Source organism: Eleutherodactylus coqui, chromosome 1 (assembly GCF_035609145.1).
Source record: "Eleutherodactylus coqui strain aEleCoq1 chromosome 1, aEleCoq1.hap1, whole genome shotgun sequence".
NCBI classification, from domain to species: Eukaryota; Metazoa; Chordata; class Amphibia; order Anura; family Eleutherodactylidae; genus Eleutherodactylus; species Eleutherodactylus coqui.
In genome coordinates, this window is record NC_089837.1 from 72,857,387 (window position 1) to 72,884,538 (window position 27,152).

Here is a 27,152-nt window from a genome sequence, read left to right on the forward strand (position 1 = left end):
GGGAAGGCTGTCAGTCACTAGGATCGCCCACTGGAGTCCTAAGCATAGAAAAGAGCTAGAATATCAATCAAGTTAGGCTGCATGCACGCGGGTCGGATTCCGCATTACAGATTTTTTTTTTTAAACTTCTGCTTTTCGACGGAATCTGTGGCCTGTCCGCAATGTCAATTATGAACGGGCCGTGGGTCGGATGGCTTCCATTGACTTCAGGAAATGGAAGCAGGAAAATGGAGCATACTGCAATTTTTCATCTGCGAGCGGAAACCAATTGTGGATGAAGAATCACTTTTGCATTGCATGCTATGGGCGGTATTTGCTGCAGAGGAGGTTGCACGCTCCGGATTCTGAAATTCAACTCTACCCATGTACATTTACTATTATACTGAGTATTTTCTCACAAACTGTATATAAATCTGCCCAGCTACTCTTGCTCTATAACATGCTGCCCACAGATGGACTAAATATTCAACATGACTGGTTCCCTTTAAGGAAAAACTCCAGTCAAAAATGTAGACGTGCAATGAGCTGAAGTAAGCAGCACTCACTTCAGTGGGTATTCTAACTCAGTCCTAGTCATGGTGGCAGCTACCCTGCGTAGAACGTTGGCAGATTTTTACAAGGGTGATTGGTGACAGCAAATGGTACAAGTACAACGTGACGCCAGTGCCTCTGAGTATGGCTAAATTCCCAGCACTCTGGGGCAGAGAGTTGGTTCATTCTGACATTCCGGATGCTCTAGGGATCAAGGGGGTTATGGCTACATAGCTGGCAATCTAGGCCAATGAAGGGGTTTATGGTGTAACGGTGAAATAAAGCGTTCAGACCAAAGAGCTTTAGTAAAATCCGAGGCACACAGTTTATACTGACTCTTGCAAAATGACAGGTTAGAATTCACTTAACAGTTCTAGTAGGCTGTAGAAACTTCAAGAGTTCTTTTCTCACACATGAAAAGATGGATAAGGTTTCCTGACCGCTCTCTTTTGGAGGATAAGGCTGCCAGACTAGGTTAGCTGATTGCTGTGCTGGGCGGTTATTGGTGGAGGAATGGAGGCATGAGTGCAGACTCTCTCGTGGACACTGACTCAACAGGGATGTGGTAAACTCATGGTTCCTAGGCCTGATCTTCTGGCTGGGCGGGGTTTGCCCTGGCTCAGATGCCTTCTGGTACGGTGGAAGAAGACTCTCCTGTGGCCGGCTCCACAACTTGAATTCCCTAGGCACTGCTTGACTTGGTCCAGCCTACATTAGCCTCGACCTGACTTTAGCTCAGTCTTAGTCTATTCTTATCTTTTCTCTCCGCCAGACTAGACTGGCCCCCTTGACCTCACCCAAACTCTGACTTTTTGTACTATCCCCACCAACCAATGCTGAGATAAAGGAAGTTCCCAGGACCCAATCCCAGGGCTGGATAAGGGTGATCGACACAGGACAGAGTGAGTTAGGGTGAATTGTGCTCAGTCATGCACAAGTTAGTTGAAATACACACCAGACGTCGACCTTTTGGTGACATATCTAAGTCAATACAAATTAATCAACCCGAATGACAATATATATACACACACACACACACACACACACACACACACACACAAATAAATAATAGATTATAATATATATATATATATATATATATATATATATATATACACACACCAAACGGGGTAGCTAAATCCACGGTAACAGCTTGTGGGTTGCAACATTTTCTCCAGCACCAGAAAAGCTGTCAATTCTAGCTTATTTTCTCTACACAGATTTGCATGTTCAGACACAATCAATCAATCGCCCACTAAGCTCCTCCCAGTATAAAAAAGTTAAAATATAGCATTTGGAAAAGATGCATCACGGGGATAAAATTACAAGAAGGAATAACAGATTTCTACACTTCTAGTCTATAGGTTTCATCCTATATCACCACCGGTGGCCTACAGTATTTGGGGTTGGGGGTGTTAGAAGAGCAAAATTATTTAAGGTAGCATCTACACAAGGGGCATTATTAAAGCAGCCAGATTGTCCAGGTATTAGGACACGGAAATGAGAATCGTTATGACTAGTGGGAAATAGAGTAAGCTTTAATGCAACGGGTGAATAAATCCCAGGAGCCAAGTGAGTAACCATGCGCGAGATCCAGAGGGGCAGATTTATTAATACAGTTCTAAAGTTATACAGGAGAAAACTAGCCTGGACAGGTAGAAATTAATCACAATGGCGCACACTGTACGGTAGATCTGGAACAACATAATAGCCATGTCCGCTTCCTCATGCTGGTGCATTTAAACTGACCTTATGCAACCCAAAAACCTGCACCATTAAAAAAAAAAAAGTTTTCTGGTAAGCAGGTCTCCACATGACCGAAAGCACAATTGCGCTTGCCTTAGCACGAAGTTTTGGTGCCATGTTTGAGTCTTTTTTGCGCCTGTATTTTACTGTACTTGCTGGGCATGTTCATTGGCATGTGGCAAACAAAACACACCGATTGGAGTGGCCAATTAGTTCAAAATGTGTTCTTTTTTCAGCGCAATTACGCAGCGTTTCACACATCTCCTTGTGTATTGTGCGCGCCTTTGCACATCCCCCATTGACTTCTATAGGGACCTTTCATTGCCAAATACGCAGGAAAATAGAGCAGGTTACATCTTTCTCTGTGCGTCCAAAATACGCAAAATATGTGCCTGTGAACGAACCCATTGAAGTCATCGAGTGGGCTCTATATGCACTACACATTGAGCGCGCAAATACTTCTGCGTGAAGCCGGCCTAAATATCACCCTTTTCCCCCCAAATTACAGTGTACTCTCTGCCTGCTGTTCTTTTGCTGGTTTGTCTCGTTACTTTCTTCAATTTTTTGAGTTTTAACTTTTTTTTTTGCAGATTTTAGTCCATTTGCAGCCTGAGTCCCATAACACAGTGCAGCTCTGCAGCTAGAACAGGGGAAACTCATTAAAAGTGCAAAGTCAGAAGACTAGTTACATATGCAGATCCCATACTACAATTGTATCGCCCTTACATATAGAACAGCTCTTCCAGTACAACCGATCGGCGACAGGTGTATGAGCCACAGCAGGGTTATACATTCACCAATGTCCTCGGAGTGGCCGGAGAAGTGAGTCTTGTCTGGAACACCCTTGTTTACATTCATCACCACAACTTCAGGGCTTGTCTTTGTTATTGAGTCGCATGAAAAGCGGTCATTGAAATCCCCGGCTCACGCGCTCCGCAAACAGCCAACTAAACAACTTGTCCCACTCTGAGAGAACACATCAGGACAGCTCTCAGTATATGGAGGATTGTTGATGTATACAGTATCCAGCAAACGTTTCAGGCAGGTGCGGGGAAGTAAGAATGCTTTCAAAATAGAAGTTAATAGTTTGTTTTTGTCAATTAACAAAAAGTGAATAGACAAAAGACAAATCTAAATTACATCAGTATTTAGTGTGCTCACCCTTTGCCTTCGAAACAGCATTAATTCCTTGCACACAGTTTTTGAAGAAACTTGGCAGGGAGGTTGTTCCAAACATCTTGAAGAACTGACCACTTGATCAAATCCTACTGTCTCTACATTTCATCCTAGACAGACTGGATGATGTTGCGACATTGGCTGTATGTTTGGGATCGTTGTCCTACTGCAGAATAAATTTGGAGCCAATCAGACGCCTTCCTGATGGTATTGCATGATGGGGAGGTAATCTGCCTGTATTTTCCAGCATTGAGGACACCATTAGTTCTGATCACATCCCCAACTCAGTTTACTGAATGCTGCCCCAGATTTGCAGGCAACCTTCATCATGCTGCACTGCTGCCTGCAGACACTCATTATTGCACCGCTTCACTGCTGCCTGCAGACACTCATTATTGTACCTCTCTCCAGCTTGCTTAACTGCTGCCTGCAGACACTCATTATTGGACCGCTTCCCACCATGCTTCACTGCTGCCTGCAGACACTCATTATTTTCCCTCTCCAGACCTTTGGAGAACAAACTGTCTTCTGTTACAGCCAAATATTTTACATTTTGACCAGAACAGCTGCTGCCATTTTTCTACACTTGTGTTTTATACATTGTTGAGTCGCTTGGCCTTGTTTCTATGTCAAAGGAATTGCTTTTTGGCAGCAATTCTACCATGAAGATCTCTTCTGGTTAGACTTCTCCAAACAGTAGATGGGTGCACCTAAGTCCTAATGGTTTCTGCCAGTTTTGAACTGATGGACATCTTCAGATTTCAAAAGGGAATTAAGCATGATATGCCTTTCATCTGCTGCACTAAGCTTCCTTGGCCGACCACTGTATCCATGGTCCTCAATATTGGCAGTTTCTTTGTGTTTCTTCAAATGAGTTTGAAGAGCACATCATTAAACCAGTCTGCTTTGAAATCTTTCAGCCAACATAATTTTTTGAGGGCTCAAGTGCCCACTAGGGTTAAGTTGTAACCAATTCCACCACAGCCTTTGCCATAAGCTGAAACCTACAGTTGGGTCCCCTTAAAAAATAACCTTTGAAATCTTTGCCTGGGAGAGACTTTGCTGATGAAGTATAACTACCTTGTGTCATGTTGCTGTGCTCAGTCTTGCCATGGTGTATGTCCTGCAACATGAAACTGTCTTCCATAACCTCACCTTTGTAGCAGAGTTTGGTTATTCCTTGCCCAGTTTTAAAGCTTCTACACTTCTGTTTCAGTTAATGACTGTGTTTCACCTTAGGTCTCTTTCACACGAGCGTTTTATCGCGGCACACGGTGCGCATTCTGGCCGGCCAGAAAAGATAGGACTTGTCCCATCTTTTGCCAGAATACGCCGGCCATTCCCAGAGACTCCTATGGAAGCTGCCGGAAAAGGGAGGTGGGAGGGAGTTCGTGTTGCTAAAGTCCCTCCCCCTCCTCTTGCATGCAGCTCCCATAGGCTTCTATGGGAGTTTCTATTGCCGCTATCACCCGGCACTGGGTGGGAGAGAGACTTTAGCAGCACTAAGGTCTCTCCCTCCGGCCCACGGAATTCTGGGCTTTGGTGTATATATGCGGCAGTCTAGCTATGTGAACAAGTGAGAAAACAGGAGATTTAGCCATGACTTGGTCGCGGCTTTCTCCCGTTTATGCGATTTTCGGCCTCGATGTGGGCACCCAAAAATAGCAACGCCTGTGTGAAAGAGGCCTTACATATGAAAATGCTGATCATTATCACCGGTTTGGTATAATTGGTTAATTATACACCTGACTTTGTGCAAGTGTAACTAGAACTGATGCCGTTTTGAAGGCAAAGGGCGGTCACACCAAATCTGGATTTGATTGAGATCCCTCCTTTGTTCAGTCACTTTATATCTCGCTAATTAATAAAAATAAACTATTAACTCACATTTTTGAAAGCATTCTTACTTTGCAACATTTTTTCCACACCTGCATAAAACTTTGTATGTTGTTACTGACTATGAATCTACTAATTCAATGATGATCTATTGCTTTGGTTGTCAGCAATAACGAAATACAAAACTTTTCAAGACCAAGTACAGACAGGCAGCCGTAAGAAAGGATTCAAATAAAAGATGGGCCAATACTTTGGAAACTCAGGATGTTGTAGAGTACATAAGACAAGCTCCAGACTCTCATCATGTGGCACGTGAACCCCAGTGGGAACAAGCCACATCTCTGGGGGCGTACTAGCACTCTGCTTTTAACCCTTTCCAATCCAGTGTCTGACGTCTGAAGACATTATGATTTAAGGCTGTACAGCTCCGATGTTGGAAGATGTTGAACAGGGTTCTCTTACTGTATAATGCCAGCCTCTCTGCTGTTAGAGCCTATTCAATGTGTCACCTCATGCAGTACTGGCTTTAGCCAGCAGATAGTGTTGTTGTATAACGGCAGAAAAAGAGTAAGCCCCGCCCTAAGAAAACTAGGATACAAATTGGATTGGAAAGGGTTAATAGTCAACATGATGTATGATCGAAGCATTGGAAGTACTTCGATATAATGTGTTTTTAATGATGGGTACTTGGCCTAGGAACGTTGAGAGACATTACTCTAGAACTAGGATACAGAGACGTGTATTGGTAACTCAGGAACATGATACACAGGCACATGTGGGATGACATAAGAAGAATGATAACTGATACTGGAAAGGGATCTCAAGAATATTGACATACTTCACCAACACTTGAGGAAGGGGGGGGGGTGGTTGAAACCATGATACTGTATACTAACAGTTGGAAAAGATAATAGAAACAATGACATTGATAGAGCAGAGGCCCTACTGTGTGTACATGGTGGTACTCAGACACAATGATAACCAATACTTGAAAGAATCCAAGACAGGAGAAAAACTTTAAGCCTTTATTCACTTAGCGTCAGTGTATCAGAGCCACCCCAGGACGCATTTCAGTTTGCAGGTTAAAAAAAATGTAAATAACAAAAGTAATATAAAACAAGTGGTTTCTCCAAATTTAACACAAAATGCCACTTTTAATGACTACTGCAGTCCCAGAATGAATGAAGCCCTTAAAGGGGTTTTGTCATAAAAAAAAAAAAGATCTAAACTTACCTATTCCTTCCCTGTCAGTCTCCTTATCACATCTTCTCCTGGTTGAGCTTCTCCAGTGCCCCAGGTCAGCTCACTGCAGGCTGGGACCAGCTTGTTATGAGGGCTGGTTATCACAAACTCCTTCCGGCTGAGTCAGTGAAGGTCACATCCCTGTGCTGTAGCTTCACTGCCTAGGAAAGAATTGTAATCTATTTCAGAGACAACACGCATGAGCAATCTCTGAAGAAGATAGGCAGTCGTCCTGCTAGCCTGTGAGCTGTGACATAACGTACATTGGAAGACTGCCAACCAAATGTACGTAACCTCACAGGAAGGAGAAGAATCAGGCAGCTGGAGGTAAAGTGACAACATGGACTGCAGGAGACAGGAGAAGATAAGGGAGGGGAAGATCTGGAAAGTAGACCGATGGGGGAGGAATAGATAAGTATAGCATTTTTCTTTTTTAGTGACAGAACCCCTTTAAACATAATCCCTCATAAGTGCACACATTTGCAAATCAGGTGTTGTCCCAAGGACACCTGATGCAACTGATCAAGAACTTCATTATTTACACCATATATGCTTGAGCTAAAACATATCATACCCCTAGACTGGCTACAGCTTTGTTGACTGACATTTAATTGCATGTTAGAAATGTGGCTATGTTAAGAGAGGGGGTCCAGAAAGTTAAGAGATCATTGCCTTGCAGAAACCCGGTAAAACAGCAGAAAGTTTTTACATGTGGCAAATAAACCTAATTTACAGTGCATGTTGAATCATTTTGATTGAAGTTGTAGCTACAGTTGGACACAAGAATAAGCATCCCTCTGAGGGCAGAGCAGCATATAGGATCTTATTCATGAAATTGCTGTCCTTGTGTGACCAGACCAATTAATAGAACAGCCTTGTGCTTTTTCCAAATTTCCAAATCTCAAGAATAAGGTCATGAACACTTTGAGGAGAGAGGAAAAAAAAAAAAAAAGATATATTTACAGGCAGAGGGTGCCTGACTTCTATACCGGGAGAAAGGCAAAGTGGGGTAGGAGAAGTCCCAGTATAAGCAGGAGTAGGAGCGTCAGCAGCAGGACTGGTGAGCCCGGCGGTGTCAGCATGGCAGAGCGAGAGGAGCCGGCCAACGAGTGGCATGCTGCTGCTAGATTAAAGGGTGCAGGGGGCTGGAGACTGACTAAGACAGTCCCAAAAGAGCGGAGATGGGAGGGCGGCATGGATGAGAGTGACAGCGGAGCAAGTCACAGCAGGGCCGGGAACAATGACAGCTGGGGGGAAGGGGTCAGCAGGGGAGATGGCAGCGGACATGGTTACAGGGGAGTCGCCATGACAGTAGCGGGGTCAGCAGGGAAGAGGGTAGCATATATCCAGAGCCCATCAGCCAATTAGCACCTGTGGGCTTCATCTGGGCATCCCCACTATTTCAACCCGCCTAAGCCATGTCTCCCATCCATACTCCTCGTGGAGTCATAATGCACTAGTGCCCAAATCATGTCCCATGAGGAACGAGTCAAGGATCTGGGAATGTTTAGCTGTGAAAAAAGGAAGGCTGAGAGGAGACTTAATAGCCGCCTACAAATATCTGAAGGGCTGTCACAGTACAGAGGGATCAGCCCTATTTTCATTTACACAAGGAAAGACTAGAAGCAATGGGATAAAACTGAAAGGGAGGAGACAAATTAGATATTAGACAGTGAGGGGGATCAATGAGTGGAACAGGTTACCACGGGAGGTGGTGAGTTCTCCTTCAATGGAAGTGTTCAAACAAAGGCTGGACAAATATCTGTCTGGGATGATTTAGTGAATCCTGCACTGAGCAGGGGGGTTAGACCCGATGAGGTCCCTTCCAACTCTATGATTCTATGACTCCTATAAACTTCCATCTTTACATTACAGACATGTACTTTTATCAGTGTACAAAACATCAACTAATCTGATTTTTATTATCAGTGTCAGAACCCCTTCAAGACAGAGCAACGAGATTAGCATATTGGTCAAGAACTTGGTCTGCATCCCTTAAAAATATAGATTTTTTTTTTTAAAGATATTCTGCAGAATAGTTGTTCTACACTTGGATGTTGTCATTGCTTTGTGCTTTATTCACATTTGATATAACATATATTTTCAAGTTTCCTCCCGCCACACAGTACAGTTAATCATTAATGACATTCCTTCAGGAAATACCATCTCAGCCTCTGACACTAGCAACCAAAATAGATGTACCCAGGAAATAACTGCACTTCTTGCTGCCTCCAGCCCTCGATCCCAGGATCCACCTACAATATACAAGTGACCTGCTTGTCCTAGAAAAACCACAACTCAGGAGGCTTCTGCATGTTGACTGAAATACACCCATGTATTAGGTCCACAGACATGGAGGAGGGCGCCCAAAGCATGCAAGCACAACAGCTGCGAACACTACTGTCTTCTTGCATCTCATTCATACAGCCACACTAATATCTATTTCCAGTCTCAAATCTGAGTCTGACAATAGGACTAATGACACAGAGGAAGGGTGTATTCACACGGGCGAGTTCGATCTGATGGCGATATGGAGGGAACTCACGTGTATTAGTAACACACTGATTTTAATGTGGTTATTCACATGAGCAATTTTTCTCTCGCAGTGATGCTGCCAGATTGGGAAGGGGAAAAAAAAATTTAAAAAAATAATCGCTGTTGCCCCCTTCCTAATGATGAGCAATCGTCCATTACCTTATATTGGATCATTAAGGGGAAAGAAAAAAAAAAAAAAAAAAAAAATAGCATTGCACTCACACGCCATATGATTTGCATGCACAAGCGTGATGAGATTTTTACCACTGAAAACTATTGGAAGCACTTGCGATGATGAACATCTGAAGTACATGATATGAGCAGCATCACCTCGAATTAAAAATTGCAATTTTAGAAGCGCAATATCAGTTCAAAATTCTCAGGACAATGTCACGCTCGCCTGTGCGAAGACACCCTTAGACCATCACATATCCCTACTGAAACATCACAATAACAAAACTCATACAGAAGTCCTTAAAAAGGTTGCGCAGAATTAGAAAACCATGGCTGACCTTTTTTTTTTTTTAGAAACAGTGCCACATGTGTCCAACAGGTTGAGTCCGGTATTGTAGCTCAGTCCCATTCATATCATTGAAGGTGAGCTAAAATATCAGACGGACAATCAATGGACAGATGTAGCATGGCTTCTAAGGGAAAGCAAGCATATTTTTTATAATCCTGTAGAACCCCTTTAAGAACGACACAAAGAGTGTTAAATGTATGACCGAAAAATGATTGTTAGGCCGACTTTACAAGAAAACAAATAGCAGGCATTTGGGTAAAACAAAGAACCAGTACTACTTCTAGTTCCACCCGGCAGTCCAGCACTGCAGCTCGGGTAGTCCTCCACTGATCTCTCTTTACAAGCCAGCAGCAATGTTTCCTACTACTGGTGATCACAGCAGCCACGTGCCATACTCCTGACATCATGGCTCGCATCGCCGACCGTTGACGCCAGTAGTCTAGCCAATTACAAGCAGGCAGCATTTGTCCGCTACAGCCAAACACAGACTGGAGGGAGAAGCGGAGCTTCAACGCTGAATTACTAAGGGAATGAAGTGGGGAGTACTGGTTCTGGATTTTCAATTTTACACATAAGACCGCTATTTTTATTTCTGGAAAATGGGTTAATCCCTTTAAGGCCCTGAGACTTTAGAGAGAACAGAAGCCAGCCCAAATATGAATATATATGGCAGCAATTATCCCACCACCAGTGATGTGATCTCTTGATGCAAATGCAGAATGACGGGATTCTTACCGACAGCTGTGAAACATACATGGCCAAACTTAGACTGAAACTGTCTGGAGAGAAATGACTCAATATCCTACGGCCATCTATATGTCTGAAGGACGGACACAGTAAGAACGCTTTAGATTCTGCCTGATGTTACCCCGGAGGGCCCTGACATTCTGTAATAGAGCCATATACAGCTGCTATATTTAGGAAGGCTGCATATTTCTATAGAGGTAATACGAGTTTATTATAGATTCCACATGAAATATTCATCTGCCTCAGATTTATGATCAATGCCAACACGAAAAAAGAAAAAAAAAACATTTTCCAGTATAACCTTGACACGCGGTGGCTCTACACCCCGACCAGGGATGCTAAGCTCCATTGCAATTACAATTGAGCCAAAAATCACAGACAGACCAAAATTTTGATGGACACATGCTTCATTCCTTTAAATAGGCCACACCCCAAATGCACTTGACGTCAGGAGTTAGGCTTGGGAAAGAATACATGTAAAAGTCAAGTCACGTTAAGGAATATGGTTAGAAGACTCAGTACTATGATGTACAGAATATCAGCATCCAAAATTAGAATAAAAACCAAGGCCTAAGGCTAGATTTTCACGGACATATTTGCGCATGCAATATGCAAAATAGAACCCATTGATTTCAATAGGTTTATTCACGCATGTATTTTTCCTGCACAGTTCGGTTGCGTGAACAAAAAAACAAACAAACAAAAAAAAACAGCATGCTTTATTTTATAAGGGCTCCATAGAAGTCAATGAAGGGGTTCCATACACAAGGAGATACGCTGCGTAATTGCGCAGGGAAAAGAATATATCTGGAACTCAGACTAATTAGCCATTTATATCAGGAGGCCCCCTCTCCTTCAATGTGGTCTATAATCTTTAGGTCCATGGATCATTAGCCCTCTCGCTGACATCTCTGCTGGGTCTCCGATAAGTGGCTTCCTAAAATATGCTTCCTTTCTCAGGGTAATGATGGGGCAGAAGAATACAATGAGCGCTCTGCCCAATCATAGAGAACGGAAGAGATATCATATGTCTCTGCTTTGGAAACATTGTGGAGTCTTTTCCCATCTCTGCAAGTTGTGAGGTGAACGGGCAGCCCTAATGTTGTGGGGTCCAATGCCGGTACACAGAGTGCTTCATGTGTCACCGTTGAAGCCCTGATGACTTGGGTACCAACACTACAATCTCACATTTGCAATTGTATTCCTATAGCTCTGCGTACAAAGACAGCAGCTATGTTTCCCCAGCTTATTGACAGGACAGTGTTAAGGCCCATTTACATGAGCAGATAATCGCTCAAAAATTGCGCAGTTATTTAGGCAGTTGTCTGGCATTGTTATCTAGGCAACTGCGTCCAATGCATTAACTGGTCTCTGTAAAGGGTAAATAATAAGCAGGGCTGCAATAGAATATACTGCATCATGCACCATTTAATCTACACCAGCACTGCATGGGCTTGCATGTATGACTGTGATGAAATAGGAAGGTCGGTTTTGGAAAATGGATTTATTTAAAGAGCGTATACATAAAATATGTAGGTGTTTCATATGTCTCAGCCTTGGATGAAGATTATGTGCTGTCCTGCGATGGGGTAAAGAACAGATTTTAGGCCACCAGAAGGTGTTGGGTTAACCAATATACTGACTGGCAGCAGGACTTCCACTGCAGACTGCCATAAATGGCCCAACACCTGCCTGGATGCTACAGCTACAATACATAATGAAGAAGCAATTAAATCCAAACATATACACCCTAAAACAATGGACCTAAAAGCACTTAGTAAAACCTTCCATCAATACCCCACAGCTCACAAGCTCACTAAACAATAGTTGACCCGCAGTAAATGTTGAAGTCTGGATATAGAAAGAGACAAAACACACAAAGACACAACAGCCATGACTAGTAAACAGGATCTTGGCATCCTTTCCTTCAGACTCCCACCCAGCTGGGTAACAATACTCTCTTCTCATGCCCAAGACATCTGCTTTTCTTTATGCAATATATCAAAAAGAGATCTACAATTCTTGTTATCACTAGGCAAGTATATCATAAATTCTGTTTCCAGGCTTAGAAGGTGGACAGCAGTAGACCACCATGACCTTCTTAGGTAGTCTGATTCTGAAGGACAGAGGACCTCCTTCTATTGAAATGACTGAAATGGTCTTTGCCTCTATATATTGTCTACGGCTCCTGCCCTGAGCCATAACACAGCCTTGTGCGTCGCCCTACAGGGGTTTTTACATTCTAACAACTGCTATGCTGTTAACATATGACACATTCCCTGAGGTTCAGCTTCTCATAAAGTATGCACCGCACTAAGGTAAAGGATCTGCTGACAGCAGACAACTGTTCCCCTTGGGGACTTTTTACACAGGACGGAGTAGGTCGCATGGCGCACCATAAGTCGTGGTAAATTCCAAACAAAATCTGCAGGCTGCTTGCCGATTTGGACGCGAAATTGAAAATGATTTTACATCAAAGTTAGGAAATTGTGGCCATATGGTTTCATTCTATGACAGAACAAAACAGCGCCAAACAGCCCCCCACCCCCCCATTGACTATAATGGGGGTCCATCCAATTTCCAGCCAGCAGTCTGACATTTTGCTGGAGTCTATAGGATGAAATAGTGCATCTTTGCTGCGCTACTTTGTCTTGTTTTCCACAAGGGGCGGAAATGTTGAAAAAATTCTGCGGCAAATTCCACAGGATTTTCGCCCTGTCTGAGCGCAACCTAAAACCTGCCTGCAATTGTGCAGCAAAATCCACAGTAAGCCAGGTTCACACAGCCATATTTGCACGCATAATAAGCAGTGAACAGAATCCATTAATTCCAATTGATTCGTTCACAAGCGCATATTTTTCCTGTACATTTCGGTTGCAGCACGCTCTATTTTCCTGCGCATTTCCGCACCGAAAGTCTCCACAGAAATCAATGGGGATGCGCAAATGCGCACAAAATATGCCAGGAGATACGTGAAAAACTGCGTAGAAAAAAAGAACACTTCTTGAACTCAGACTAATTCCTGGGAGCATCGGTGTGGTTTTTTTTGCGTGTGTAAAAGGTACAGTAAAATACGCTGATGAGTGAAGACAGAAAAACAATTGTCCATAATGGATACATTAAATGGATCGTGGCAGTCATAGCAAAATCCATCAGATCAGTCTTGTAAAGATGGAAGCGGCTATTTAAATTCTAACAAAACTTTAATAGGAATTTTCTAGGGGGGTTTCGAAACTATCAAACACCCCCACTCAACTTTAAATGTCCTGCAGCTGCAATGCCATCTCTCCAGTTCATTCCCAGAAGCTCCATCACATGACCACTCCAGCCAATCACTGGTCTCAGCAGTAATGGGTGCATGAACGGCACACAACTGCCAAGGCCAATGATTGGCTGTAGCAGTTACATGAATGACCAATGGCAGGTAACCACTGCAGAAGGTTCCAGGATCAGACCGGAGAGCTGGCACTGGAGTTGCCGGACCTTCTTTTACAGTATACCCCTATATATCCCCTGAGTGATTTTAAAAAAATCCCAGAAAAGACCTTTGAGGCTTTGCTAAAACTGGTGTCGTGACTTCCATCTTTACAGGCCCATGAGATAAAACCCCTTTAAGCCAGTGTGCAGTTGAGAAATTGCTCAGATGACAACTATTTCTCCAGAATCCATCATCAGCATGAATGCTCAGCTGAGCGAGTTTATGTCAGAGCGGGGAGTAAGCTGCTGTGTGACACTTCTGGGAGCGGCTTATCTCCCACAAAAACAGAGGATCGGGCATGTTGAAATCCAGAGGTACCTTTATATCACTCAAATTCTCACTGGAAACTGCAAATTTATCTAATAATAGCCCTGTGTACCCGCGGCCGCCAACAGGGCACTGAGGGGGAAATCGCTCACTTGTTGAAGTCACTTGGTTTTTAGCAAAACTAAAATCCGTGCCGTGTAAACAGGAACTGCTCAATGTTTGAGTGACTCCCGTTTACTATGAATGGAAGCGGGTGGGCCAGAACGATTGCGGACCCAAGACGCCCGGTAAACAAACAGTTACAGCAGAAAAATCAGGGGGGGATGCGAACAGGATTTGCTTGAATCCCATTCACTTTAATAATGAATGTTTCCCGCTGCAGTTTCCACAGTCTAAGGGCGCCTACCCACTTGCGTTGTCGATTTTCGCGCGTGAAAAACGCAGCGTTTTCGCGTGTTTTTTGTGCGTTTCCGCGCGTTTTTCGCTGCGTTTTTTGCAGCCCTCAATTGACAATCATGGGTGCATTAAGAGAAAAATAAGGACACATATGCAACTGACAGTTCCTATGTGAATAAACCCCACAAAACGGAAAAAAAACCCAGATGGACAAGAACACATTCTATACTAATTGCTCTTGAGAAAAAACGCAAAACATCAGAGGAAAAAAAAAACAAAAAAAAAAAAACACAAAATCGCAACTGGCTTCATTCCCACGAACGCATATACGGCGCATTTACGCTACCCATGTGTAGCATTGGTTCCCAATGCATTCGTTCACATGGGCAATTGTACGGCGCGTAAATACAACAGCACTATGAAAGAGGATACTTAAGCGCACGAAATTCGTCCGGCATATATACAGTGGCCAAAAAGATCGTTCTGGAACTATGTTTTGGCCAATATACGCCGGCGGGTCCTATATATTCCTATGGAAGCAGGAAGAAAGAAGGGAAAGGGAGACCTTTCAGCCGCGTCTAACGCTGTGAAAAGCCTCTATATAAGCACTGAAAGGCATCCCAAGGATTTTGGCAGAGCGAGGGTTTTCTGGGATGTGGTGTATTTTTTCACTTAAAACGGCGCTCACGGTCAGATGAATGGATGAGAAAACGCTGGCCGTGAAAAACGGAACAGCCCCTTCAAGGGCTTATACGGAGCAAGCGTGAAAACGTAAAAATGCCGTTGTCATATATCCGCTCGTAATTTTACCACAAATCCTATAAATTAGGCTGGGTTCACACTGGGCGGATTTGCAAATCCGCCTGCGGCCGCTAATTCCAGGTTTAGCCAGCCATGTGGACCAGATTTCTCAGAAATCTCGTCCACACAGTATGGCAAATCCGCCAGAAGCCGGCCGATCGGCGCAGATACGCCGGCTGCATGTTCATTTTTTTTCTTCCGCTGCGCTACGCGCTCTCCCCTATGGGAGCGCCGGCAGCAGCAGGAGAGCGTGCGGCCAGGCCGCTTCAAAGCCCGCAGCTAATTGCCACAATTGGGTTTTGAAGCAGTAGATTCCCAGCGGAAATCTCACAGTTTTTCGCTGCGGCCAAACTGCGAGATTTCCACGCGAAATCCGCCCAGTGTGAACCCAGCCTTATAGTGCAAAAGATGAAGTCCAGCTAAAACTGCAGGAAAACATGTGATAGAATTGCCTCACTTGGAGATCACAGGATTAGAAATACTTGAAGGGGTTTTCCAAGATTTTGAAAAACAATGCTCCAGGGTAGGCAATAATAAAATAAGTATTACTCACCAATTAACTGTCTCTGCTCTCTGTTCTCCACTGTTACTGAAAGCAATAAATGCCAAGTTCATAATTTGTGTGACTGCTGCAGCCAATCGCTGGCTTCCGTAGTCATGTGCGCATAAAGGCACCTGCTGAGGCCAGCGAATGGCTGCAGAAGTCACATGTGTGTAATATATTTTCTTGTAACACCAGACTAGTGGCAGCGGAGCGGAGGGACACTTTAAGAGAGCCTAAACATAGGTGCACACTAGTATAATTCTGCAGATAGCATATGGCCCCATTATAGCCCATGAGGCTGTAAACATGAATGTTTTTTCCCCATAGGAACCAATGGTCCACAAGAAAAAAAACAAACCAACCTCACCTTGTGTCCTGCTCCTGTCCATTTCACAGAGGAGAAATAAGACATGCCAGTGCGTGTGTCGTGTCCACGTGCTGCCTGATGCCAGTTGCCCCCAAATCTCTTGGGCACAAATCACAGTTACAGCAGGTAAGCACTACGGGTTTCTCCTCAGCGGCGAGAAAATTGTGCGATGCGAGAGCGGGTAAAAAAGCAGAATTCGGAAACCAATCATTTTTAATGGTTTCCTTCTTATTTGCGATGTTTTCACTCATGCGATGTTGCGATAAAAAAAAAAAGCAGCATGTCTTATCTTTCTGCGTTTCCCTATAGAGCTTCCTTTTTATCGCATCGCAAAGCACAAACTTGAGATTTTCGTGCAATGCATTTTTAACATCAAAAAGTCCTATTGACTTTTGCGCTAAAAGTTGTGAGAAAATCTCAAGCAGCAATGATGTTTTTGCAATAAAAAGCATCACTGACGCTCAAATAAAACGCCTCGATTTTGCCACGTGGCAAAAAAAAACAAAAAAAAAAAACGCGATTGCCAGTGTGAAGGAACCTTAATAGAGATGAGCGAACGCGTTCGTCCGAGCTTGATATTCGTGCGAATATTAGGGTGTTCGGGATGTTCGTTATTCGTAACGAACACCATGCGGTGTTCTGGTTAATTTAACTTTCTTCCCTGAGACGTTAGCGCTTTTTTTTGGCCAATATAAAGACAGGGAAGGCATTACAACTTCCCCCTGCAACGTTTAAGCCCTATACCACCCCCCTGCTGTGAGTGGCTGGGGAGATAAGGTGTCCGCCTGATATAAAAGTCTGCCCCTCCCGCGGTTCGCTATGGACGCATTCTATATGCGCTCAATGGGGCCGGCGGCAGCAGCGCTGACCCCATTGAGAACATATAGAAGACAAATCCTTCTTCTCTGGCACAGCTGTAACAGCTGTAGCAGAGAAGAACGATGTTTGCCCATTGAATTCAATGGAGCCAGCAATACAGCATGTTCCACTGAATGCAATGGGCTGCCGGCGATCGCAGGATGAATGGTCGGAAAGGGGTTAAATATATAACCCCTTTCCTGCAATTCATCCAGAAATGTGTTACACTAAAAATATATACCGGCGTATAAGGCGACCGGGCGTATAAGACGACCCCCCAACTGTCACCTTATACGCCGGTAATACAGTGGAGCAAAGAATAAAAATCATTACTCACTTTTTCAGATGATCTGCGGCGCTCCTGCAGGCTGTCGCTCCTTCCTGGTTCCCGGCAGACTATTCCTTTCTCCACGAAAGGCTTTAAATCCCTGCCTCCAGAAACACATGTGCCTTCAGCCAATCACAGCCAATGACAATGATGTCATTGAATGGCTGTGATTGGCTGTGTTTCTGGAGGCGGGGATTTCAAGCCAATCACAGCCATTCAATGACATCATTGTCATTGGCTGTGATTGGCTGTGTTTCTGGAGGCGGGGATTTCAAGCCAATCACAGCCATTCAATGACATCATTGTCATTGGCTGTGATTGGCTGTGTTTCTGGAGGCGGGGATTTCAAGCCAATCACAGCCATTCAATGACATCATTGTCATTGGCTGTGATTGGCTGTGTTTCTGGAGGCGGGGATTTCAAGCCAATCACAGCCATTCAATGACATCATTGTCATTGGCTGTGATTGGCTGTGTTTCTGGAGGCGGGGATTTCAAGCCTTTCGTGCAGAAAGGAATACTCTGCCGTGGATTAGGAGGGAGCGACAGCCTGCAGGAGCGCCGCAGATCATCTGAAAAAGTGAGTAATGCTTTTTATTCTTTGCTCCACTGTATTACCGGCGTATAAGGTGACAGTTGGGGGGGCGTCTTATACGCCCGGTCGCCTTATACGCCGGTATATATTTTTAGTGTAACATTTCTGGATGAATTGCAGGAAAGGGGTTATATATTTAACCCCTTTCCGACCATTCATCCTGCGATCGCCGGCAGCCCATTGCATTCAGTGGAACATGCTGTATTGCTGGCTCCATTGAATTCAATGGGCAAACATCGTTCTTCTCTGCTACAGCTGTTACAGCTGTGGCAGAGGAGAACGATCTTTATGCTGACAGTGGGGGGGGGGCACTCTTGCCGCTATTGTGGCTTAATAGTGGGACCTGTGAACTTGAGATGCAGCCCACCATGTAGCCCCTCGCCTGCCCTATCCGTCACTGTGTCATTCCCATCACTTTCCTGAATTGCCCAGATTTTCACACATGAAAACCTTAGCGAGCATCGGCGAAATACAAAAATGTTCTGGTCGCCCATTGACTTCAATGGGGTTCGTTGTTCGAAACGAACCCTCGAGCATCACGGGAAGTTCGTTCCGAATAACGAACACCCGAACATTTTGGTGTTCGCTCATCTCTAAACCTTAAGCCTAGTGGTCATGTTAAATCATTTACCCCGGAACAAGTTTTTTTTAGTTTGTTTTAAGTTTAAGGGTCCTTTTAGACGAGCCAATTCTCGTTCGAACAACAGAGTAACATCACCGCCAACGCATTCGCACTCATGCAGACTACTTAGACAGGCAAATGCAGCGTAGGCCCTATCAAAACGAGAATCTTCAGTCCCTCTATAAGCGAATACAGGGACTGAACAATTGCTGTTTATGGCTGGCTGTGATAAGTCCCTAAAACAGGAGCCCCAGACCCCGTTGTGTAGGAGTGTAAATGGAGCGGTGGTCACACGTAACAATGAGTAACTAGTATATTTTTAGACAGAAGTACATTTTACTACTGATTCCAAGCCAACCAGAGTCAGAGAAGTCTGTCCTTTATCCAAGCTCCAGCCTTTTATTATTCTTGGCATCACTGTCAGCCCCTGAACCCAGATAGACGTCATGTCTTAATGGCATTTCAGAGAATTCTTAAACAGAAGGCCCACTTTACGGTTTGGTATATGAATATCGCCTATTGTGCGCATTTTCCTACTTATTTTGAGCAGTCAATATATAAAAAAACCATAAAAACTGTGAAAACATACAAAATCACAATCACCGCCCCAATGGATGTATAGAAACAGACACAGTGCATATATATCACAGCAAAGATCAGGGACATTCACAATGACAGATTCGGGTCACAATAAGATCTACTGTATTCCTGCAAAGCAACACAGCTGGGAGAAAGTGGCAAGATGTAGATTTGCTACAACTTACATAGTCTTGCAGGATAGAAGAAGTACACAGGATATCAATGCATGCAGAGTGCTAGATCATCAGCTGTAAGTGCACCCAAAAGTCACCCTTGGGAGCCCTCCCCATCATGGGCAGGTACCAGCTTCTCACCATGCACAGCCAATGATATCCCAGGCCTGGGAAAAAAGTCTCAATTTGAAGGAAAATACATACATAACAAAGCTTCAGAACCAACCTCCTTGTATTCTCTCCACCCTCGGGAAGCAATGACAGCAGGGTCCTAGAGATCACAGCACCAGAATGTACTGGTCCTGTAATAATGATAATAACCAGAAGCAGCAGATCTCCTACATGTCACCTGCTCATTGCTATACATAGTAACAGACTGGAGTAGTATTAACTCATGCAAATCAGGAGCTGTACTGTGCAAGTATGTATCATCCAGATCATCCATCAGAAGGAATACCCTAATCAGCAGCTGATCCATGTACTTATAATGCAAATATGTACAAGAAATCACAGCACTCCTGAGCAGTGTGCTCTACAACCACACACAATGCAACAATGTATCATATCAAAGAACCTTGTTTATAAACATTATGTTTCAGCAATCTAAACATATCACTACTGTATCTACTGCTGGCAAGGTGTACAGTGCAAGTATGTGTCAACCAGGTTATCCACATATAGAACTTATCCCCTGATTAGCAACTGCCACCAGATCAGTGTACTTGCAATGCAAATATGGGTGCATTCACATGAATGATTTTCCAGCACCAGTCCTGTCCGATTGCAATATGGACAGAACTCACATAGGGAAACAACCCATTGATTTCAATGGGCTCATTCATATGAGTGATTGTTATGCTTACACTAAGGCCAGCTTCTCAGAGGTGTATTTGCGCTTGCAATATGCAGAGAATAGAAGCCATTGATTTCACATAAAAGTCAATGGGGTTGCACAAATGCAAGCGCAATATGCAACAACATGAAACGTTGCATAACTGCGCAGGAAAAAAAACATATCTGTAACGCATTGAGACTAATAAGACATTTCAATCAGTGCATCTTTGTACACCACGCACAAATGAATATTCCTTTGCGGGCGCAAAAACTACCGTAAAATATGCTAATGCATGCACAAAAATGCACATGCACACGCAAGTGTGCTTATGCTCATGTGAAGCCAGCATAATAATGCAAGTTCAAAGGCAGGGGGGGGGGGGGGGGAAGAAAATCGCTGCATGTCCTATTTTTGGGTGATTCTGTACAAAAATCACCCATTATTGCCCATCCTATTGGTGCATGTACATCTAAGTTTCATGCAAATGTAATTTTGTATTTTTCTCTATTGGAAAAATATGCGATTTTTACATACATGAAACCACAAGTTCAGCAATGCGTTTTTTTCCTTGCAATCGCTGGCAAAAACTGCAGCCTTAAAAGTGCAATATCGCACTGATCCCTATGAATGCACCTTTAGGGTACATGCACACGACGATTAAAATGTTGCGCCCAAGATTTTAGGACACAACTCGCATCGGACAGCACTCGGACATCCCGTCCATGTGCTGTCCGATGTGCTGAACACTCCCCATTGGCATGTGCTATTCTCATCTGAAAATCAGAAAAAAATTGAGGATGCTGCAATATTTTTTAATCAGACTATTTGAGTTAAAAAACAGCCCATGTCATAGACCTATTCCAATGAATGGGTGCTATTTCCATCCGACATTCAGAACAATTTTTCAGTCCCCCCCCCCCCCCAAAAAAACGGACGCACAGAACTCGCACGTTGTAATAATCCATTATTTACAGTGGGTTAATTTACTAGAGCAATTTTTTGCTCACACTAAAAATTGCAGCATATCGTATTTTTGGGGCAATAGCACCTATTTTCTATATACGACAAAGAAAATTGCATCGCACTTGCGCGTAAACGTGAATTTGCATACAAGTGCAATGCGATGTATTATTTTCCCTACTGAAACAACATGCGATTTTCACACGTATAAAAAACGCACGTGTAGCAATACATCTCACTTGTAAAACGGAAGACAATCACAGATGGGGGGGGGGGCTTAAAATCGTACGCTCACAAGTGCGATATCAGTGCGAGTTTCTCGGATGATATTGCATTCGCCCGTGTAAATATGGGCATATAAAGCAATTCCTGAGTCCTGAGCAGAGTACTCAACAACACACAATGCAACAATGTATCATATCAAAGAACTGTGCTTATAAATACAGTATAATGTATCATATCACATACTGTATCTACTGCTGTCAAGCAAGGTTGGAGTTAAAGGGTCATAGATAGATAGATAGATAGATAGATAGATAGATAGATAGATAGATAGATAGATAGACAGATATGGGATAGATAGATAGATAGATAGATAGATAGATAGATAGATAGATAGATAGATAGATAGATAGATAGAAGTGAGTCTCTCCCAAGCACATTGCATTGTAAACGCATAGTAAATTATTGCAGTGGCACAATTACTTACAGCTGATGATCAGTGCACAGTGAAATGATCCAATTAAGACGATCCCCTGCAGCCCCCCAGCCTCTGTCTTGAGGCCCCACACAGGTTACAAAGCAACCAGCGGTAGCAGCAGTAGGGGGAACTAGGGGGTACTCCAACATCCAACAGTCACAGCTCACACAACACGTCTCTTCTTGGCCTGCATTGCAATGGTGGCTGCTCCAAATTGCATCAGGAGATGAAATACTACTATGGTGAGCCTTCAGGGGGATCCAGCACAGGCTGCAGGGTTATAGGATGTGGGTGCTGTAGTGCAGGGTGAGGGGGTGCAGGCAGCAGGGCATCCTGTGGGTATATAAGGCAGCGAGTGGAGTAGCTGTGTGTCTGCACCCATGCTGGAAATGACTTGTGACTGAGCTGTAGGGAGGAGGCTGGGGTGATCCAGGCAGCCTATCACAGGCCTGCAGACACTCAGCCCCATACATCAGCAGCTTCACAGGCTGTGTGTTCTGAGCTGTCATGCAATGCTCCAGGACATTACTAATCCTCACTAGTATGCACAGGATGAATAGGTACTGACCTGTCACCTACTGCGCAGATAGTTGTAAACCGCTGCAAGGTGTAAGTCAGGAGGGGTACGAACAGTAACTAGAAGTCATTGCAGAAATAAATAGCACCTCCTACCCCAAAATCACCGCCAGGCTGCTTTCATACGGGTGACAAAATTGCGTGATTTTCTTGCGACAGTGCTACAAATTACATATATGTGAAGCCCATGCTTTCCAATGGGTTCCTTCACATTCGCGATGTTCTCTCTGATGCCATGTTGCGAGAACAAAAAATCATGTCATGCTCTGTATTTGAGCGCTTTGCGATTTTTTTTATTTTTTTTTGTATAGCCCATGTTTATTGAGCCTCCTTGTTTATCACATCGCGGTTCACGAACTAGAGATTTTCGTGCGGTGCAATATATTTCCCTACCCCTAAAAAAAGCCCTAGCTGCATTCCCTGAAAAATAAAAAGGCAGGCTCAGTCCGGGTCCTCCTGCTGCTGTCTAGAGCTCCACCGTGAATCCTGCGGTACTGAATTGGCGGAGCCACGGCATTGGTTGGCCAATTCATAAATCCCACCTCTACAACGTGATTGGTTCTTCAAGCTCTGCTCAGCCAATGAATGCAGAGCTGGATGAACCAAACGCTGCATTGATTGGCTGAGCGGCTCTGGATGAACCAATCGGAACCATCGCTTCCTGGAGGCATGATTTTTTAATCCCGCAACCAGGAAGTGATCTGTGGGTGAAGGAGAACTGCAGGACACAAAGCGGATCTCCGGAGAGCAGCAGGAGGACTCGGTCCGCGCCTGCTAGGTAAGCATTCGTTTTGTGTTTTTTTTCAAGGAATGCAGCTAGGGCTTATTGTATTGGTAGGGCTTAACCTTCTCACGATAGAATCACGCGCAGCAGCGAAGTGATGCCCGATTTTTCACAAGAAAAATGCATCACTGATGCTACAAAATAGCGAGAACACAGCTGCAATATCGCCGCGATTTTGAAGCAGCGAGATCGCTGTCACCCGTGTGAAAGAGGCCTCAAGGTCATAGACTTTAATTCATCAATTTATTAATAATACCTGGAAAAAGCTGTGAAGACCATTATGAATGCCATTCAGGAGTCTGGGAAAGCTGGGTGAAGACTCTTATGACTGCTATTACTACTTCCACAGCAGTTGTCAATCAGCCTGCAGTATGCAGCCATGTAAGAGCACGGATATGGCATTGCATACTACTGTATACCACTCAGAAGTCAGGAAAGCTGCATTAGAACTGTTACTCAGCTTTCCCAGAAAGAGATATAAGTAATGGCTGAAAAGAATTATTAAACGGTCACTCCAGATTTTTTTTTATTCATTATGTAACTTTCCCCCCAGTATGTAGAAGTGGCCAGTGTTGCTTTGGTTAGTTAGTTCTTTCTTTCTGAGACTTCTGGTCTCCTCCTCCTCCTCCTCAGATGCTCAAGCGATCTCAATTCTGACCAGATCAGATCTACTTGTGGGCAAGTATTCAGTTTCCAGTCAGTTTCTCAGTCCATGTGATGCTATTGTGTAAATCCTATCCGAGAAACTGCCTATAGGGAGGCACAGGCACTCCTGTTACATTTACTGCTGATGAGCACACAGCTCCTGTCACACAATTATAATAGAGGAGATCACAGCTCATCCTCCTGACTGCATGCTTATGGTTTGTAGCTTATTTATGTGAATATAGAAGATAATGAATATTAAACTCCACCCCAACCACCCATCAGACAGGGGACTGCACTGCATGGAAGTGGCTGTAATATACAGAGGAAACCTCCAGAGTGTGACAGATAATCAGGTGAGGGGAGCAGGGATGAAAAAATGTGTTTTTGTCAGAGTGGCCCTTTAAATCCTTAAAGGGACAACTATGATATAAATCTTGTTAAAACTTTGTGTGATTTTTTTTTCTATTGACCTATCCCTTAGGTAGATCATCAATAGAGGATTGGTGGGGGTACACCTCTGGGAAATCCTGCCTATCGGCTGACTTCCAGTGCCGCTGTCAGCATGGACATCGCAGGATGCAGACTGCCCTGTCCATAGTGCAGCAGCCTGGGTTGGTATTACAGGCATAGCTGCTATTGAATTCAATAGGATAGGGGTAACTTGCTGATATTTATGTGTTTTCGGGAACCGATGAGCGCTACTTGGGAGTGTAAAACTTTCAAAACCTAGACAGGAGCCAAGCAGAGTTCAATGGGAAATGTAAACACCGAACAAGCACATGATTACCTGTTTACATCAGATGATAATTAATCAACCAGTGACTATTTATAGGTGAGCTGAAACAAAGCGACTACTGAACCAATTCTTTCTCTTTTCCTGGTTGGTGGCCGGGTTTACCTGGAACAACTGTCACATTCACAATATCAAGCGACGTCTTAGACAATTGTCTCATGTACAACCCTGAGCCGGAGATGTGGCCAAAATAGTTGTCACTTGTTTTTCTCTCTGGGACTTTTCTCAGTGCGGTCAGCAATGTCGTTAGCAAATAACATAAAAGTGTTATTATATCCAGACGGTTACTATCCATTGTGCCTGTGCTCTATAAAGGGAAGGTGTAGTGGATAAGAGGATTAGGATCTACAGTGTTTGTTGTGTTTGCTGCCCGCACAGACACCTGGGAATACAAGAGACGTTCATGCCCAAGGAAATTCCTGTTTTACATTACTGTAATCCTAAAGAAAGAACGGGATAAAGAAGTTGGTGAAATGGAGTGAGCAGAGGGGGGGCTAAATGGGATCTATTAAACACATACAGCCAGGACTATGGAGAGAGAAGGAAAATGTACCATCAAGGTGACCTTAGAAGTATATACCTGCTGTCACGTCTTATGACATTCTCTGCTTTAAATCAGACCACTAGATAAGGTGCCAGGACCACAGGAACAAAAAAAGGCACTCTGCATGATTATGAATGTCAACTTCATATTAGGCACACCACTGTTGTTTCAGTCCATGCGCTGTATGTATTAAAAAAAAAGGACTAGCCTCAGACAGCACACGGCCCCATATTAGTCAATGTGGCAACAGATTTCTTACTTGGACACATGGATCACAAGTAAAAACTCATGGCATGCATTATTCTGATGTGATTTGCAGATGATACTCGCCCATTGACGTCAATGGGTATACAAAAAAAATAGATAGCATTCAGATGCCATCCATGTGCAGCCTGTGCGATGTCTATGGGCTGTCCCTTTTTCTTAATGGATACAGAATAAAAGGAATTGGAACTGTTTCAGTTTTCTTTGTGGACATGAAAAATGGATGGAATACGGAAGTAAAAAAAACAACAGACACACGGACTTCATATGAATTGCACATGGAGCTGCATACAGATTGAAAAATGTCCCTTTTTTTTGCGGATGCAACTTGGGCAAGTTATTTATGCTTGCTTGAAGCTAGCTTTAAATGGGGTAACCCACTAAAGATGTTTAGCACCTATCTACAGGATTGGCCACAATAGCCTCATTGCTAGGGATCTGACAGCTCCATTCACTTCTGCTGTACTGGGGGAGCTCAATATGCTCAGCTATCCTATCCCCTTCAGTCTCATAGATATGAATGGACCGGTGGTCATCTGCACTACATTCACATCGAGGATTCACGATGTACCGTTCATGTGAACACTGGGAGTTCCTGCAGTTGGATCCCCAGCAATGACATATTTATCACCTGTCATGTGGATAGGTGATAATTGCCTCATCGCTGGGGTCTCACAGGGTCACTTCTGTGGGACTGAGGGAGCTCCATATGCTCGGCTACCTCCTACAGTCCCATAGAAATGAATGGAGTGGTGGTCATCTGCACTCCATTCACATGGAGGATTTGGGATGTACCTTTCTTGTGAACACTGTAGTTGGAATTCCGACAATCACATATTTATCACCTATCCTGTGGAAACCCATTTAAAGCAATCATGACATAATAGTAGGATATGCCATTGATGCATGAATGGTGGGATTTTAACAGTGGCAGTTGTGCTAGGAAGGCACCATCCCTTTGGCTCTTGAAAACTCTACATTTTTCAGATGCCCACCATTGAGTATAATTGGCCAACCGTAATGTGTTGGCATATGTGGAATTAATTTGAGGGCTGTTGGTGCAAGAGAACCCTATGACTGTCAGTGGAGACGGTAGTATGTAATCTAGAGGTAGTTACTCTACACATACTCTATGAAGCTCACAGTACTTCATGGGCTGCAGTATAGCAACCCTTCTGCCCTACAATAAATGCTTCTAGGGTAGACTATACTGTATCTCTAATGTGGCATTTGTTGGAAGATTTAAATCCATGAGTCAAAAACCTTGAACTTGGTATATTATGGACCCATAGCAGGCTAGGGGCACTGAATTACAGATCAGTACAATACGGATCCATAATAAGGCTGCAGATTGGTTTCTGTTTAGCTTGACTCTTGACTCAAGGTGATATTGGGGTGTACCATGCTATCAAAGTGGTTTATTTAGACTGCCTGTCCACAGGCGATGATAAATCACCAGCAGATCACGCTGTGTAAAGTTTTCTATAGGGTTGCTATGGAAAGTGCAGCACTGGCGTCCACGAGCGGAGAATCATAGCGATTCTCCGCTTGCGGGAATTAAATTGCGGCATGCTGCAATTGCTACGATTCTCCGCGGTGAGCCTATCTATCTTCTCGCTTTTTGTTCATGGTTTAATTTATGCCAGCATAAAAATTATCGTTGGCTCGTCAACTAATCGTAAGTTTTAAATACCGATCGTTCAGT

At 43.8% G+C, this 27,152-nt stretch overlaps 1 protein-coding gene across 5 annotated transcripts in view; it reads right to left on the reverse strand.

Moving 5' to 3' along the window:
- LPIN1 (lipin 1) overlaps positions 1 to 27,152 on the reverse strand; it is a 173,813-nt gene that overhangs the window by 75,251 nt on the left and 71,410 nt on the right. The window contains exon 1 of one of the 5 annotated variants that reach the window (XM_066597130.1): positions 21,848 to 22,259. The exons of 2 other annotated variants lie outside the window; for them this stretch is intronic. The gene's annotated coding sequence lies outside the window, so the exon portion shown is untranslated. Of the gene's footprint in view, positions 1 to 19,355; positions 19,381 to 21,847; positions 22,261 to 27,152 lie in introns of those variants that run through there. 2 more of the 5 variants (XM_066597140.1, XM_066597159.1) reach the window with 2 other exon arrangements.